Source organism: Bombyx mandarina, chromosome 08 (assembly GCF_030267445.1).
Source record: "Bombyx mandarina strain Sakado chromosome 08, ASM3026744v2".
NCBI classification, from domain to species: domain Eukaryota; kingdom Metazoa; phylum Arthropoda; class Insecta; order Lepidoptera; family Bombycidae; genus Bombyx; species Bombyx mandarina.
This window is the reverse complement of record NC_143215.1, coordinates 11,296,619-11,315,401: the sequence shown is the minus strand read 5'-3', so window position 1 is coordinate 11,315,401 and position 18,783 is coordinate 11,296,619. Positions and strand designations below refer to the sequence as shown.

The following is an 18,783-nucleotide window of genomic DNA, read 5'->3' as shown; positions in this document are numbered from 1 at the left end:
CGCCCACAAGAATAATTAGAAAAAAGTTGTTTAATCGAATATACGAATGAGATCATAATAAGTTCCACAACTATACAGACCTGTTTTTGCGGAAATGTCATGAAATTGTTGGCCTGAATCCAATAGTTGTAGTTTTGTTTCTGTGTGATCTTCGACTGTTATGTATAGAATATTTTGCTCTACCTGTTATTCGAAGCTATTGGATTAGTTTTATTTTGAAAACAATTAATTTCAATACAAATTACTCGTACTTTTGTATTTTTAATAATTTGAGATAATTCAAAGAAAAAAATTGTATTTATTGAAAGAAATAAACCAGGGAATAGAATTTAACGCGTATAGATGAACTGTAGAGAAATATTTATATTAAACATTTGTATTATCTATACTAATGCTATAAAGCTAAAAAGTTTGTTTGTTTGAACGCGCTAATCTCAGGAACTACTGGTCTGATTTGAAAAATTCTTTCAGTATCAGATAGCTCATTTATTGAGGAAGGCTATATAATGCTAAGACCAATAGGACCAAGTGGAGCACCAATAAACAATGTTTCAAAATCGGGGTATTTTCCCCTTTTGAGAGCTCATGCTATATGTAGATATACGCCAAAGTAACTATTCCGCGCGGACGAAGTCGCGGGAAAAGGCTTATTAACTATATTTTTACTTCTACATTTATTTAAATAGCAGTCACTAATTTATAAGGCGTCTCATTTATAATACTTTTGACAGTGGGGCGTTTTGACGGTAGTATAGATTTTTTTGTCTCTTTCATCGATTAAACTTATCTGATCGGGAATGTAGCCCATTCAGTTAAATTTTGTAACAAAAGTCGAAGCGTTGTCTGATGATGTGTGTCTGATTTATAAAAAGTGAAGCGGAAATGAAATTGATTCTGGAATAGAATAAAAGGGAATTAGATGTGATCGATATGTGTTATGAAATGTGATTGGATGAGAGGAAATGGAATACTAGGCTGCACTAAAAGTATCGGGAATGGAATATTTAATCTGTTCCTGTCATATTAAAATCTTTTTAATTGAAAACTCTGGTTTTAAAAATCGAATACAATTTATTTATTTAAAAAAAGATTCTCGGTCTTGTCACTAGGTTTTGTCAAACTTGTTTAGTCGTTGAGAAAATGGAATTGACTCGAGAAAATTCAAGAGCGATGATTTATTATGACTTTCGAAGTGGTTTAACACAAAAACAGTGTGTTGACCGGATGATTTCTGCATTTGGTGATGAAGCCCCATCCAAAACCACAATTTATCGCTGGTTTGCTGAGTTTCAACGTGGACGTGTCAAGCTCAGTGATGATCCCCGTCAAGGTCGTCCAAAAACTGCAGTCACCCAAGAAAACGTTGATGCTGTGCGTAAGCTGATTGAGGAAGATCGACATGTGACATACCGCGAAATTCAGGCAACTTTAGACATTGGCATGAGTCAAATACAAATAATCTTGCATGAATAATTAGGTGTAAAAAAGTTGTTTTCCCGATGGAAAAAGCGGCTCGCGTTACTTGGTGCGTCAGAACTCTCGAAAGATTCCACGCAGGATCCTCAAATGCTGTATACAACATTGTATCAGGTGACGAATCCTGGATATACGCGTACGAACCCGAAACAAAAAACCACTCACGAGTTTGGGTGTTCGAAAATGAGTTAAAGCCAACAAAAATTGTTCGTTCACGGAGTGTTGCAAAAAAAATGGTGGCCACGTTTGTCTCCAAAACCGGCCATGTTACGACTATTCTTCTTGAGGGACAAAGAACGGTTAATGCAGAATGGTATGCTAGCATTTGTTTGCCACAGGTCGTTTCTGAACTCCGTAAAGAGAACTGCAACCGCCGCATCATCCTCCATCACGACAATGCGAGTTCTCACACCGCGCACAGAACAAAAGAGTTTTTAGAGCAAGAAAACATAGAATTATTAGACCATCCGCCGTACAGCCCCGACCTAAGCCCTAATGATTTCTATACTTTCCCTAAAATAAAGAATAAATTGCGTGGACAGAGATTTTCATCACCTGAAGAAGCTGTGGACGCCTACAAAACGGCCATTTTGGAGACCCCAACTTCCGAATGGAATGGTTGCTTCAATGATGGGTTCCATCGTATGGAAAAATGTGTCAAATTTCGCGGAGAATACTTAGAAAAGCAATAAATACGTTTTTAAATAGTAATGTTGTGTCACTTCGTTAATTCCCGAAAATTTCAGTGCCGCCCTCGTAATCTCTCTGTGAATTTACTAAACTTTTCGGAAGATTTTAGAAGCCTCGTGATTTGATTTTGAAACAGTAATTTTGTTTCATTTTCTCACACTAGCGAAGTTTCACATGCTTACCGGTTAATAAGCTACTATTACTATACGTTTAAATCTAAAGACGCATGCTAAGAATTCCGTGGACAGCCTTCCGGACTAACGTGTCGATATTGAAGCAACTGGGCATCAAAATCAGACTGTCTACTGTATGTCTGAAGCGGATCCTCGAATATTTTGGTCACATTGCGAGGAAAGACGGCGATAACCTGGAAAAACTTATGATCACAGGGAAAGTTGAAGGCAACAGATCTAGAGGCCGCAGCCATACTCGTTGGTACGATCAGATCCGCACCGCTTTGGACAGTACAGTGTACAGCGCGCTGCATGACGCCGTGGACAGGGGAAAGTGGAAAAAGATCCTAAGATTGAAGCTCATGGGTGATGGTGGTCACGACCCTCAGACATGAGGAGCACGACTCGAGGAGGAAATCTAAAGAAATGTTAATTGAATTATATAATTGAATTGAACTATATAATTTAGGAAAAGACATGCCCGCTGAGTTTATTGCCAGTTCTTCTCAGGACGGAGGCTAGGTTTTTGTGAATTGGCGGTAGTTCTTTTTGACGTTCAACAAGTGTGTACTTTCATTTATGTTGAATAATTTTTTTTTGATTTGATTTGATAAAATATTTGATATAGCTTGACACTACAATTAAATGTTTTCTGGCACACACACGCTTAAGATTTTGAAGCATAATAAATAAAATATGAATGTATCAAATCTAATCAAAGTGTTTTTTAAATAAAGTCAGTTATTAAGAAATCGAATCGGTGACGCATTAGGAATCACAAATTGATTATAGAATTGTACCCGTCAAAAATATAACAAACTATTGGACGGTGTTTAACTGGCTTAGATCTCGTAACAAACAATCTGTCAGTTAATGTACGATAAACTATTTCGTGTAATTCTAAACTTCTGATCTTCGTTGAATAACTATAAACAGGGACGGCTTACATTTTGTACTTAATAAATAATAAAAACATACGCTTCTAAATTAAAGTGGTTTTGCTGAAGAGACATTTATGATTAGATTTAATTATCATTTAAGTAGGCTAAGAAGTTTGATTATTTTTAATGCATCACGTTTTTGGTAGACAGATTAATAGAGATATAACATTTAAAGATTTCTAAAGTCATTCTGGCATAAGAGATAAGACCCCCAGTATATTCGTATCGAGCGATGTGGTTATGATGGTGCTCATCCCACAGTAGATACAAATATTTCTAATTTTTTTTTATTGCTTAGATGTGTGGACGAGCTCACAGCCCACCTGGTGTTAAGTGGTTACTGGAGCCCATAGACATCTACAACGTAAATGCGCCACACACCTTGAGACATAGTTCTAAGGTCTCAGTATAGTCACAACGGCTGCCCCACCCTTCAAACCGAAACGCATTACTGCTTCACGGCAGAAATAGGTGGGGCGGTGGTACCTACCCGTGCGGACTCACAAGAGGTCCTACCACCAGTACAAAAAATTTCTGATGAAATACGTACATAAGAAATATTGTATATTGTTTATTTCATTTTGTAGGCAGCGGCTTGGTTCTACCTCTGGCATTGAAGTTCGTGGTCGACGTTACCACTCATCATCAGTTGGGCCGTATGCTCGTCTGCCTACTAGGGCAATAAAAAAATAAAATACATATATACGAAAGACTTTTACGACGAAGGAATAATGTTCTAGAAAAAAAAATTAAACTCGGACAGTTATAATTTAGCATTATTATTTTGTCCTACCTATTGCTAGTAGGTAATGTCGATGGGTTATGCTAGATTCACGGAACATGTAGGCGTCCTCACGGGGCTCAGTCAGGGGACTTTGCTAACTTCTGCCCTAGGAAGAGCAGAGCTTCGCTGAATGCACCCCCGAATCAGAATCGCGACCCACCGAGAAGATCCGACGAGAAACTCAGTCGGCTATTTAGTATGAGCATGGTGATTAAAATTATATTAAGTGAATTACGTACCATCCGGCTATGGAATGAGCTCCCCTCCACGATGTTTCCCGAGCGCTATGACATGTCTTTCTTCAAACGAGGCTTGTGGAGAGTATTAAGCGGTAGGCAGCGGCTTGGCTCTGCCCCTGGCATTGCTGAAGTCCATGGGCGACGGTAACCACTCACCATCAGGTGGGCCGTATGCTCGTCTGCCTACAAGGGCAATAAAAAAAAAACAATTCCGTTCTTTTTAATAAAATCGAATTGAAAGTCATTTTAAATAACATAATGTCCACGACTAGTGAAAATAGAAGCAAATACTATCAAAGACGTTGAATCATTTTGAGATTACAATTATAATGTTCACCGCGCTGAAGCTGTCTCGAAACATTCTAAAGTAATAATGCAACTTGCTTTACCAAGGAGACACTTCCATAAGACGTATGTCTCCAGGGGGCTTATCCGAGTTTACCTGTTCTACTACTTCGTGCATTTATGAAATAAGTTTCTCTATGAACACTGACATTACATAGTCTATGGTAAAAATACTAAACGCTTCACTTCGCTTCACTTCGCTTCACTTCCCCCCCTCCCCTTTGCCTTTTCATGAGTTCTGTCTCATGCGAGGTTTGGACGTTGGTTGTTGAGCGACAGAAGGTTTTAGTCGCTTTGACTCCGATATGCTCCGCCCGCCATCCCCAGTGGAGGGCGTAGTCCGGCGATTTCCTAATGACCAAAATAAAAAAATGGTAAAAATACTGTTTTTTTTTAATTCTACAATTTCAATGTTTATTATAAAGGAAAATAGTTATTGAAAAATATTCAAATTATAATTTTTAAACAAGGAATAGTAATGAGTGTTTAAAACTTACCTAAACCTGTTTCTCAGAGAGTTAGCAGAGTCATATAATTGACAATATTTGTTTATATATGTTTTTATATGTATATATTTATGATACCTATATGTATATATTCATGTATATGTATTTATTTAAGTAAGAGTATTTGCATCTATAAATATTATGTATGTTATATATACACATATGTTTATGTAATATCACCTTCACTCTACACCTACCAAGATTCATCTCTGCACTCCCCTAAGGTAGACTGTTAGAGAATGCCTATGGCATTAAGTCCGCCTTTACACTTTCTAGTATATGAAGTTATAAATAAAAATAAATAAATAAATTACTTCGATCGGTCATATTTTGTTTGAAATTCAAAGACAACGAACTCACGGCGAATTTATGTGGACAATAATTTAGTTGCCTCAACTCGGATCCCTCAGTTCAGTTCTGCTTTGAAATGCTTTACGACGTGGTAGTACAAAGTTAATTCAAAGTGAAAATTACTTTAGTTCGCCATTTGTTGTTACGATTACTAACTAAAATTAACGTTTGCTTTTCGTGCCGTTCACTTTATTTGATATGTTTACATTCAGTGTTGTTTACATTTCGTGTTGACAATGTAACGGAAAAGTATAATTATTATTTAAAGAGATGCGAGAGACTTGTCCTGGAAAACACACGAAGACTGGTGGTGAGTTCACAAGTATACAAACATTGGAAAAAAAAAAAAAAAAAAAAAAAAAAAAAAAAAAAAAAAAAAAAAAAAAAAAAAAAAAAAAAAAAAAAAAAAAAAAAAAAAAAGGTACTTATTGGTGGTAGGACCTCTTGTCAGTCCGCACAGGTAGGTACAACCACCCTGCCTATTTCTGCCGTGAAGTGTTTCGGTTTGAAGGGCGGGGCAGCCGTTGTAACTTTACCGAGACCTTAGAACTTGTATCTCAAGGTGGATGGCGCATTTACGTTGTAGATGTCTATGGGCTCCAGTTACCACTTAGCACCAGGTGGGCTGTGAACGCATCCAACCATCTAAGCAATACAAAAAAAAAGTTGGTTGAACTTAATATGTTTTTAGTGCCATTAAAGTCATAAGAGCTTATGTCCTATGCGATGATAAGTGGTTACTGTCGTTTGTGGGTATGAGCAGTACCGCTATCTACAGCCGAAGATTATTTTCAAACCACATTGTAGATGAACATGGTACAGAGTTCGGGAAATATCGTTGAAGGACTCATAGCAGGTATGAACTGTGCTTCTGTGGTGAATAGTATGAACACTCACCATGAAATATATGGTATACGTATAGAGCATCAATTCCAAGACCATCATTCTTTTGAGGCTTCGAGAATTGTGGCAAATAGTCAGTCGGGTTTTTAAATTAAAATAATTAGAATATTTTTTTAATTATTTAGTACTTTTATTAGTCTTTAATTTAATGATTTGGTTTGGAACATAATACAAAATAATAATACAAAACAAAAAACAGTGTGGTATTCAATTTGAACAATCTAATGAAACGAAAGTTTTCTAATGGCCTTGAGTTAAAGTTAAATTGCGGTTTCTAGGATCGACTCACGAAGCAATTATTTTTAAAGATAGTGGATTTGTTTGTGTCCGAAATGTGTTTGCGGTGCTCATAAAATGCGACAAAATAGGTCCGGGGTTCTTAGAGGTAAAGCTTTTATTTATTAATTAAAAAAAATTATATATAATAGCATTACATAATTAATGGAATACCTACAAAAAATAAATGCATAAAATGTCAGAGGAAGTCTGAAAGTGGTACCTGTGACAGAGAAACTGAGAAGTGCGCGCTTGGGATGGTATGGACATGTGATGAGACAAAATGAAAATGAGGTTGGTAAGAGAGTGTTAACTATGAATGTGGAAGGAGTCTGAAAGTGGTACCTGTGACAGAGAAACTGAGAAGTGCGCGCTTGGGATGGTATGGATATGTGATGAGACAAAATGAAAATGAGGTTGGTAAGAGAGTGTTAACTATGAATGTGGAAGGAGTCTGAAAGTGGTACCTGTGACAGAGAAACTGAGAAGTGCGCGCTTGGGATGGTATGGACATGTGATGAGACAAAATGAAAATGAGGTTGGTAAGAGAGTGTTAACTATGAATGTGGAAGGAGTCTGAAAGTGGTACCTGTGACAGAGAAACTGAGAAGTGCGCGCTTGGGATGGTATGGACATGTGATGAGACGAAATGAAAATAAGGTTGGTAAGAGAGTGTTAACTATGAATGTGGAAGGATATAGAGGAAGAGGTAGACCTATGAAGAAATGGATGGATTGCCTGAAAGACGATATGGGTAAGAGGGGGAGTGAGCGAAGAAGTTGTATATGATAGAAGGGTCCTCCTCCTCCTTCAGTCGATCGCTCATTGCTGAGCATCGTGATGCGCCCGCCTGTGACCTTTTTTTGTAATCTTTAGCCACTTATGTCGGTCAGTGGCACAGTGAAGTGCGTGGCTCAGTCTCATGTCCAGATACTCAGACACTTGGTCACTCCATCTTTTTCGGCTACGACCTCTGGATCGTCTTCCATCCACTTTACCCCTCACTATGAGTCTCTCCAGGTTGTCATAGAAGATAGAAGGGTATGGAAGGAGAAAACAGGTTGCGCCGACACCAGGTGACTGCGAGAAGGGCAGGAGAATAATGATGTTGGAATGCATAAAAAACAGGACAAAAATGTTGTATAATATTGAAACGGTACAATTCGAAATTCATTTAAACAGTTTTCGCGGGCGGTAATCTTGATTTTTTTTCAAAGATTTAAATGGCTCGTTAAGCTAAGACTGACTCCATTTGAGCCATCACAGAAATCACTCTTAATGTTCGTTCCCCTCGACGATGCTTTTAAGACCTTGAAAATGTCGTCTTCATTTCTGCGGCTTTATATCTCTTATCAAACCGCTACAGCGAGTAATTTTGCATCATCAATAATAAATTTTATAATTGTTGGTCTGTGTTCAAGATGTTTTGAATTGCCTATTTTGGTGACTGGTCACACTTTTGCGGCGATAAGCATTCATTATTCTGGCAATTATTTTACTATTTTTCATGCTTTTCACGTTTTTTAAAAGGAAGTGTTATGATTTTTTATTTGTATTATAAATAAAACCCGTATTAGAATTATTGTTTTTAATAAATAATGTAATCGTTCGATTGTGTTAATTATTTTAATGTACATAAAATAAAGAAATAAATAAATAAAGCATTCTGTTGTTATTATCTTCATTCAAATACTGTAATACAATATGTTTTGTTAGAGAACAAACTCACCTAAGGCTCCGTAAGAGGTCATTGCTCTCACATATAAAACTAACCTGTACTGAAGAACCCACACAACATACAATTAACAGCTAACTGAATTAGCAGTAGAAAATACAATCAATGTTTCTCAAAGTTTTTTACACATCATTTGATTTTTACTTAATTAGTTAGAGACAGCCAATGACTTTTATCGATACCGTTCATCGAAAAGTTAAAGAACCGTTATTTTGATTACAATAATATAATTGATTCAGTCACAAGTTAATTGAAACTTTAAAGTATTTTTATTGTCACAAGTTTTTCAGTTTCTTAAATAAATCTCAAAAACTTACGTCGTTTACAAGGTTAACTGCCCCATGGGTATTGTTATATGAACAACGTAGAAAGAGGTATCTCATTTTGTTGAGAAATGGATGAAGTTATCCCCCGATCCTATTTTTATTATAATTCAGATAAGTTAAGTTAACGTAGAAGTTTTTGGGGGCACAATTCGCAGCAGTTTTAACAAAATCGGGTTTTCAGTAAGATACTCAAATCGCAATCGCGGCTTGGTCGACATAGTTATAGAACAGCTTAATAATTATGGTATTATTGCTAGTTGGGCTAGTGGTTAGATTCGATAAGCGGTTAGAATTTGGTAACCACATTTAGTGTTTGAGTTTACCTACTAGTTTTTCTCGTATATTATGTTGTTTCGATACACACTAAAATATGGCGATGTTATGTTTAAGCAGTTTTTTTTAATAGTTTTTATTTTATTTTTTATTGCTTATATGGGTGGACGAGCTCACAGTAAACCTGGTGTTAAGTGGTTACTGGAGCCCATAGAAGTCTACAACATAAATGCGCCACCCGCCTTGAGATGTAAGTTCTAAAGTCTCAGTATAGTTATAACGGCTGCCCCACCCTTCATACAGAAACGCATTACTGCTTCACCGCAGAAATAGGCAGGGTGGTGGTATCTACCCGTGCGGACTCACAAGAGGTCCTACCACCAGTAAAGTAGTGCTCATGTTTTAGTTCCAAGTTGTGTGTATTGAAAACAATGGTTTATAACTGGTGAAATACGGTCATGCTTCGCTGCTACTATCGTGTAAGTTAACAATTGAAATAAAAACATTTTATAGAACGCCTCACATGTCACGTTAAGCACGTTACAAATAAGGTATGTCCAAAAATATCACGAAAGCTGCCAACTGTACAAAGTTTCGAATCAACAGCGATAATTAAATAAGCTAATAATTAAATTTTAACAAATTAAGGTGTCTGGCAACTCTGGAAACAAAAACGTTAATGTTATCTTTGAAGAATCAAAATCTCATTTGATATTTACAAAAAAAATAAGTTGATTGAACTGAACTGAACTGAAGATTGACTGTCAATCAACATTATTGTGTTTTATCTATACTAATATATTAATCTACAGTGATTTTTACGGATGTTCCGTTATAACTACTGAAACATGCATCCGATTGACTAGAAACTTGGTATCCATGTAGAAAATACATTTACTTAATGGATAGGCTAATATTTATATGAGTGTTGGACTCCCTACACCAGTTGTGGGGGCGTCAATGATGAGAATCTTTGTGGGGGTGAGAAATAATAGTGTTAATTTTAAATGCCCAGCGAAGCGGACAGGTACAGCTAGTTGTATTATAAAAAGAAACTACTAATTTAATCACAGTAGAATTTGAGAAGCGATGCCTTGAACAGTCCGTGGAAGAGTTGTAAAACGCAGGCGCCCGACTTCTCACACACTCAAGGTAAATGGTCAATCTAATTTCGATTTACGTCCTAAACTTTAGCATGACAAACAAACAGATAACAACCTAACTTTGAGTTATTATGTTTTGGACTGAACTACTTTAGCTCTGAATAAAAAGTTAAGCTTGTTCCGTTTTGTTTTATTATTTGTTATTTGCCATTATATTAGAATAAAAATCAAACTGTTTTTATCCTTGTTTGTATAGTCTATGATTTTTATTGTTATGAGTAGACAATGTCCTTTCCTTCATGTATCGTAATGGCCTAATGAACTAAAATGATATGTTCAAATCGAGCGATGTGATAGTGCGGATTGGTTCATATCCAACATTAGAGGGATTTTCTTAAGAAAATTCAAACAAAATTCAAACATGTGCTCACTTCGACGACGAGTTCCCCGCTGAAATCGTAATGTTTAAATTAGTATAATGTCTTTTGGTTTAGTGTTAAGGAGCTATTTCGTATAGGAACCATCATCTTGCCTATATTTCTCGCGAAGCAATTATATACAGCGATTTCAAGGTGAAGAAAACCGTTAGCCCGATGGAATTGTTATTTAGACCTCATGTCTCAAAGTGACTGACGGTGTACACGCTGATTGATATATGTGGGCTCGAGATAAGTTTGAACAATAGGTGTTTCGTAAGATTGTCTACATTCAAACTAATCAAAAATATGAAACGCTACGCCCTTGGAATTCCCAAATAGCCTTCTCAATATAATTATATTTCTTAAAATTCTTATAATTCTTAAAATAGTTTAGGGATTTTAGGCAATGTAAAAATAACTAATCAATTAATATCCCCACCACAACCACATGATGTTCTAACGTGAATAATAATATCGTTTATCAAAACCAAAAAAATATTTCCGCTTTGAAGAAACAGATGCGTGTAACAAGGGAAGAAACGGAAAGATAATATAAATATTTATTTCTATATTATTGTATTGAACATAATATATAAATCTTCATTTTATCCATTTCTTTTAAGAGTGTTTTAGTACGATTCGTCAGTCAACCGTGGTTGTGGAATCGGAAATAATGTAATGACAATAAAAACGCGAGATTAAACTATAGTATATATAAAAGTAGTTTGAGCTATTTCTACGACCAGCGAGAACCGAAGGAAATACTATTCTTTAATTACGAATTTAATTGTTTTTGAAAGTCCAGAAGAAAGCATATTTTGCGGACGTAGAAAGTATTTCAAGAAAATACGAAATAATAATAACACAATAACTGGGAACAAATCAGGTACGTCACCCGACCCCAATTTAGTATTCCCTGTGATATGGGTACCAGAGACTGACAAACATAATTATATACCTTAAATACATAGGTAATAAACACCAAAATAATGAACAAACAAACCTGTTTATCACACGAATGTTTGTTCGACGTGGAAATCGAACCCACGACCCTTGGAGCAACAGTCAAAGCCGCTAACTACTGCTCCACCGAGTCACTAGAATAATAATTAAAAAAAAGTTTCGAATTACCAGCGTGAGTATATTTAGCGGACTTATTCAAGGTCGAAAACCGAGATCATCGTATTGTTCAGATTTTAAACTAAAGCGAGTGTCAATGTCGACAGTTGTCTTAAAATTATTTTTAGAATATAACGACTATATCGAATATACGTATGTCATGTAACGTACAAAGTTCTTGAGCTTTAGTTCCGTGATTTTAATTAAATCTGCCTTATAAGATCTCCACTCTCAATGTAAATATGAAAACAGATGCTGCAATATGTCAAGTCATATAAGCATACAATGGAGTGACTCGCGTCTTAAGTCTATTGTGAATTTAATTTGTGCTTCTTAATTTTGTAAACGGCAGTTGTCTTATACTGTATAATTTATATAAATTAGTTTTATTGTCTCTGGTGTGCGCGTGCTTTGTAATAAATCGTTCTAATTAGAGAGCTTTAAGAGAGCTAGCTATCTCTCTCTCGATTGAATTAATTCGACATGGTTAGATTTTTTAGTGTGTTTTAGTTAATATCTACATAATTTTCAAACAGTGAAATAGAAAATTAAGGGCATTTATTTTTGGAGATTAGCACTACCACCGGTGAAATAAGTGATAATTTGTGAATGGAAAAATATTTGACTTTCTTTTATTTTAATCGTTATTTTTACTGGAAAGTAGCAAGTAGCAAGCTTAGCTTCCGAGTGGCCCTTAGAATGAATATGGACGAGCAGAAAGGCACGTAGTGGCTACTTCAATATACTCGTATCTCGAAGATGCTACACTCAATGTTCACGTAATATTTTCGCGTGCCTGAAATAGGTAGGTAGGTTCAGTTAGGTAGGTTCACCTTTAAGAAATTGGTGGTTTGTTAAGACTAAAGAACAGCCGGGAAGCGGTCTAGAAGATTCTACGCTTGATAAGATTATCAACCGAAATATTACAGTGTTAACGTGAAGTTCTAGACTAGATTGCTAGTGCCGAACTTAGGCCCTTGGGCGCTGTGACAAAAACGAATAACTTGATGTACGTCTTGGGAGTTCTCTAAATTTTTATAATACACGATCTCTCGCTGAACCAAACCTTGGCGAGAACTACGTCCAGCTGTGGCGTCTTTTCTGCTTATGACGTGCAAAGGTTGCAGAGCAAAATAGAAACCTATGCCAATCAATGCTATTATTAACTGTAATGCGATAAAAAAATCAAATTAATTTTCCCATTTCTGTTGAAGAAGTGGAATTCCATTTAATATATCTAATTTGTACAGAATTTAAAGACGCAATATTGTAAATATGTACAACCATTTTATGACATTTGTAAGGCATCAATTTTATATTGGCATTTATTCCAATAACACACAAACTTGTTTAGATAGTTCCATCTACCTACATTTTATTCTCAAGAGTATTTATTTGCTTGTTATTGATTTCATTTGACCCATTTGATAATTAAATTTAGATCAATATAGTTAGGACCTAATGAAATCTCAGTGGAGTTTGGAATGTTTGGAAAGCCATAAACTGAAAATTAAAGCTTAGTTTAATTTTTTTATGATAGAACTATTCCAAATATATTATAAATATACTTACATTCCAAAATAAATTTTATAACATATATATTGTAATTTTACATTGAAAACTATTTTGAAGATCCTAATAAACATTTAGAAAGTATTTGTGATACTAATACTGTATACTAATACCCAGAAACTTTGTTACTATTGAATTTAACTTCAATAGTAACAAGGCTTCTTCAAATAGTAATACATTAGCTAGTAGAAAAAGCTATTTTTTCCTATTAATCAATTTAGTTAATTTATTAATCAATTTCCTAATAAACAATTCGGCATTTTAACTACATCACCTCAAAGTTTTCATAGACAGATTTTGTAACACTACTAATGTATATGTGGATTGCGAATTAAAATTCAGTACATTGTAAGATTTCACAATCACAATTTTAATACGAAAGGAATATAATGGCAATTTCTACATCAGGTTCGCACAAAGATTCGTTCGAGAATGGGTCTCTTACACGTATGAGAGCTGACGGTTGACCGCGTGTTGACAATTACTGAAATTTTAATAGCACTGTAAAGACATTTGAAATGCTATGCTAGCGCGGTAGTCAAATAAAGAAATACTACTGGTGGTAGGACTTACTGGTGGTAGGACCTCTTCTGAGTCTGCGCGGGTAAGCATCACCACCCTGCCTATTTCTGCCGTGAAGCAATAATGCGTTTCGGTTTGAAGGGTGGGGTAGCCGTTGTAACTATACTTGAGACCTTAGAACTTATATCTCAAGGTGGATGGCGGCATTTATGTTATAGATGTCTATGGGCTCCAGTAACCACTTAACACCAGGTGGGCTGTGAGCTCGTCCACCCATCTAAGCAAAAAAAAAACTATTTCAATTATCGTTCAAAGTATTTTAAACTATCGTGTTTTTGAAATTGAAGTTAATCTCGCGGTGCTAATGAGATTGTAAATAGTTACTAGGGTCCACAGCCCGCCGCTATGTTGTTGTCATTTAATCTTAGAAAGGAGGTTGAAGTCTAATTTTACTATTATTATTGTATGTCCGTTGTCCTATCAAAGCGGAAACCACCAGTCCTTATATAGATATTCGAGACCTTAATTTTACCACGGGATGTCATTTTATCTTTAATTCTTCATGTTAGGGATAGAAAAAGTGATATTTACCTGCGGAATTCCGAACGTTGTCACGGAAAATTCCATATAATAATAAACAAACTAGAACAATATTGCGGATTCCCTTTTGAGAAGGAGCCAAACAAGAATATTCCCCAAATCATTATGCCCTTAGGCTTTGTAATTTTCCGATACTTCGGCAAGGTTTATAAGGAAAAGATTAAAGGATCAACTTCAGAACCTAGTTAGGAATAAGTTTCTGTATAAAACATAAAGTTCAAACGCAATGGACTTTATTTCGTAAACAATAAGGCTTATTAGAGCAGTTTTTTTTTAAATTAATTAATGCGGGTAGATGCTTGTTAATTTTCCAGGTTTTGTTTAAGGCATTATTTAGCTTACCAGATTTACAGTATTTGTTCTAGTTCGTGTACAAATTATCCATATCTCAATCTAGCTTATTTCTGCGCCCCTAGTAATGAAATTGTACAATGTAGACGATGTAGATGTGATCTTACCTTATGAGAATTTATACCCAAAAGTGAGTTTCCAGAAAAAGGGTGTACAGAGCAAAAAAAAACATTTGGCATCATTTGAAATACAGATACAAATAAATATCAGTTGACGCCAGGAGTTCATTCTCTTGTGAGGGGAATTGTATTCAATATTGATTGCGGCATTACGAAAAATCTTTCTAAAACACGAAATATTAATACAATTTATATTTCACAAACGAAAGTTTTTATTTTGTTAGTCCTAGTCCGCGCAACGCAGTTTTAATTGCAAACTCCTTTTACAGTGTAATTTCGCATTTATAAATTTTAAGCTTACATTTTCTGACCTTACGATTACTCTTTTGGGGAAACGAAAAACTGAGCAGTATCTGGTAATATTTTGTATTATATCAGCGTGAGAGCTCAGAAGCTCACTGATGAATGTGGCTTAGATGATTTTGGGTACTAGTAATTGTATAAGATGCGACAATGATGATGGAATGATAAACAAATCCTCGCAGTTTATTTGGTAAGTAAAATTGTCGTAAGCGAGGAAGCTTCTTTGAGTTGGGTGATTTATATCACGAACAATTCGTTTGTGAATCATTTCTATAAACACAAACATATCTTTAGCAGAAATGAGCAAAAGTAGAACTAATGTAGAAATATATGGACATCATAATCGATATCCACATTTACTAGTATCGAGCAGTCGCTTGTGAAATTACTTATTTGCGTGTGTGCTTTTTCCGTGTCGGTTTTATTCATAAGTGCTCGTTCTGAGAAGGTCGTGTTCACGTCCTTGTACGAGATATTTTGTTATGTAATTTATATATATAAAAATGAATTGCTATTCGTTAGTCTCGCTAAAACTCGAGAACGGCTGGACCGATTAGGCTAATTTTGGTCTTGAATTATTTGTGGAAGTCCAGAGAAGGTTTAAAAGGTAGATAAATATGAAAATGCTCGGAATTGAATAAAAATAACAATTTTGTTTTTCCTTTGATGTGTCCCCCGTCGGACGGATTCCTTTTGTTTGTTTCATGTTTATTTTATACAAAAGTTAAGGTATTTTAGTTCTCGATAGAGGCCCTACAAAGTCTGCCGAGTCAGCTAGTTATTAATATATATTGTATTTTTAATATAACATTTGAATAGATAGCATGTAGAGCCTAATTTTTATAAGAACTTTACATGACACTAATTGTAAGTAGCGCTGTCGTACTATTTCATGCAACTTTTCTTTCAAATTACCTGTAGAGAAACATTAAAAATTTCCTAAGAATCTAGTAAACATATCGGAATACATTTTTTTATTTTTTTTATTGATCTTGTAGGCAGCCAAGCATACGGCTCACCTGATGATGAGTGGTTACCGTCGCCCATGGACTTCAGCAATGCCAGGGGCAGAGTCAAACCGCTGCCTACCGTAAAGTACTCTCCACAAGCCTCGTTTGAAGAAAGGTCTGTCATAGCGCTCGGAAAACACCGTGGAGAGGAGCTCATTCCAAAGCCGGATGGTACGTGGCAAAAAAGATCTCTGGAAACGCACTGTGGATGAACACAGCGGCTCCAGGTAGTATGGATGAACTCTACTCCGGTGGCGGGCGGTGCGATGGTAAAACGTAATGATGGTATCAGCTCAAACAATTCCACAGAGCACCCCCTATGGAACATACAGTATAAAATAAACAGGGAACCGAAGTCCTTCCGCAGACCCAGAGGTTCCAAACGATCCGTGAGATGATGCATGATTGATTAGGGCCAGTAATAACTAGGGCGGCGGTAAAGTAAAAGTAAAGCTCTCACATATTTTAAGCCAGATAATAAATTATGGGCATGTATTTAACGGAAATTTTACGGAAATAAAATGGATGACCAAACAATTCAAAGAGAATATTCTGGAACACCTTGCGACATAAGATCGAAATACATTCGAATTACAGTTACCCCTTACACGTTAGCGTTAAAATTTATAAAAATATACACGAATAATAAACATTCTTACACGTAAGTGTCATACAATACCAAGAGATTTCTTTCTATCTAATAAAAGCGAAGTTACGACAGCGCTGACCTCATAATTGATTCAATAAAAGGTCCCTTCTATTGTTATTCTATTTGACTTCTGGTTAATATTACGTATTGCGGCAAAAGTGAAACGTCTGTGATGTGATCATTTCATTTACCATGAGCTAATCTTCTGAAAACAAAAATAAGCATATACATACATATATACTTTCAGGATTCTATGAGGTATTTTACGATACATATATTTTTCTTTTATTTGAGTTACAGTGCGTTCGATGAACAACAAAGAAAATTTAAATAAAATTTGAACATGATTTCCTTGAATTATGGCCTCTATTACTCTCTAGAGTACTCACTCAATTAAACACTTATCTACTCCTTCTAAACGATTATATTAGCCATACAATCAAAAGTAAAACATTTAATAAATAGTAGTTTAAAAAAATACGCTTTCATAGAAAATTCAACAAAAAAATAGAAATTAAATTTTAATCAATTTGAATTAAAAATAGTGTAAGAATAAATGATTTTATTGTAAAAAAAATTTCAAAAATTTCCTTTTTTTTATTGCTTAGATGGGTAGACGAGCTCACAGCCAACCTGGTGTGAAGTGGTTACTGGAGCCCATAGACATCTACGACGTAAATGCGCCACCCACCTTGAGATATAAGTTTTAAGGTCTGAAGTATAGTTACAACGGCTGCCCCACCCTTCAAACCGAAACGCATTACTGCTTCACGGCAGAAATAGGCGGGGTGGTGGAACCTACCCGCGCGGACTCGTCCTATCACCAGTTTCTCTGAATCAGTCGGTAACTTATCCGAGAAATAGGTGATCGCCAGATAGTTTTCCCTTCTTAGTCTTGACGCAGACACTCCGGGTCTCAGGAAAACAAAAAATCGCTGATCCTGATGATCCTAGTAAAGATTGTCATTGGTCTTTAATAAGTATGCCAAATTTCGAGTTAATCCGACGTTTTGAAGATGGTCAAAATCATGTTCAAAAATTCTGCTACTTACTAACATACGTATGAAGCTAATAAAAGCGTATTAAAAAGTAATGAAACCGTTAAAACAACATTCATTCGGTCCTCGTTCAATCATCTAACACCAACAAGTACAGGAATACAAGGAAAACATCAAAAACAGAAATCACAGCTGCTGCTACGCCCCCAGCGCGCGTCGAGCTAACGAAGTGACGGGTCTTGAGAATAAGAATTTCTATACAAATTATACTGCTTTACGAAGAAATATCAAGCCTGTGATAATTTGATGATAAAGTATGTTTTGTGTGAAAACACGCGATTTTACGAATTTCATTATAACGGCGCTCATTTTTTTTCCTATAGAAAATACATATTTAATTCTGGAGTTTTCGTAGACTCAATAACTTTATTGAGTCTACGAACTGCAAGACTTGAAAATTATTAAAGACAAGCCGTACTCGCCCGCTTCGCTGGGCATTTAAAATTAACATTATTGTTGTCATTATTATTAGGGAGTCCAACACTCATATAAATATTAGCCTATCCATTAAGTACATGTATTTTCACATGGATACCAAGTTTCAAGTCAATCGGATGCATGGTTCAGTAGTTATAACGGAACATCCGTAAAAACCACTGTAGATTTATATATTAGTATAGATTTAGCGGTATGCCGCGACTTATCATTGCCTCTAGTTTTATTGGAATTCATAAGCAACTGCAGTCATTTGACATAACTAATTAATTTATCCAAAGAAGTCTTCCGTCATTAGTTAAAAATGTAATGTATCAAAAGCGCATTACTTTGAAAGTAAAAGTTATTCGAAATATCAAAGCTTTTAGTATTTCGTAAGTTAATATTAATGTTTTGTTTTTGTCAATGTCTATTATGATTTACGAGAATTATACAAAATATTGCGTTATATCTATATATTAATACATGAAGCAAAAACTTTGTATCCCTTTTTACGAAAATTGCG

General features: G+C 35.5%; 1 protein-coding gene across 2 annotated transcripts in view; it reads left to right on the top strand.

Moving 5' to 3' along the window:
- LOC114251314 (uncharacterized) overlaps positions 1-18,783 on the top strand; it is a 138,935-nt gene that overhangs the window by 55,959 nt on the left and 64,193 nt on the right. Inside the window, exon 1 of one of the 2 annotated variants that reach the window (XM_089729532.1) lies at positions 5,564-5,815. The exons of the other annotated variant lie outside the window; for it this stretch is intronic. The gene's annotated coding sequence lies outside the window, so the exon portion shown is untranslated. Of the gene's footprint in view, positions 1-5,563; positions 5,816-18,783 lie in introns of those variants that run through there. 2 annotated transcript variants of the gene reach the window in all.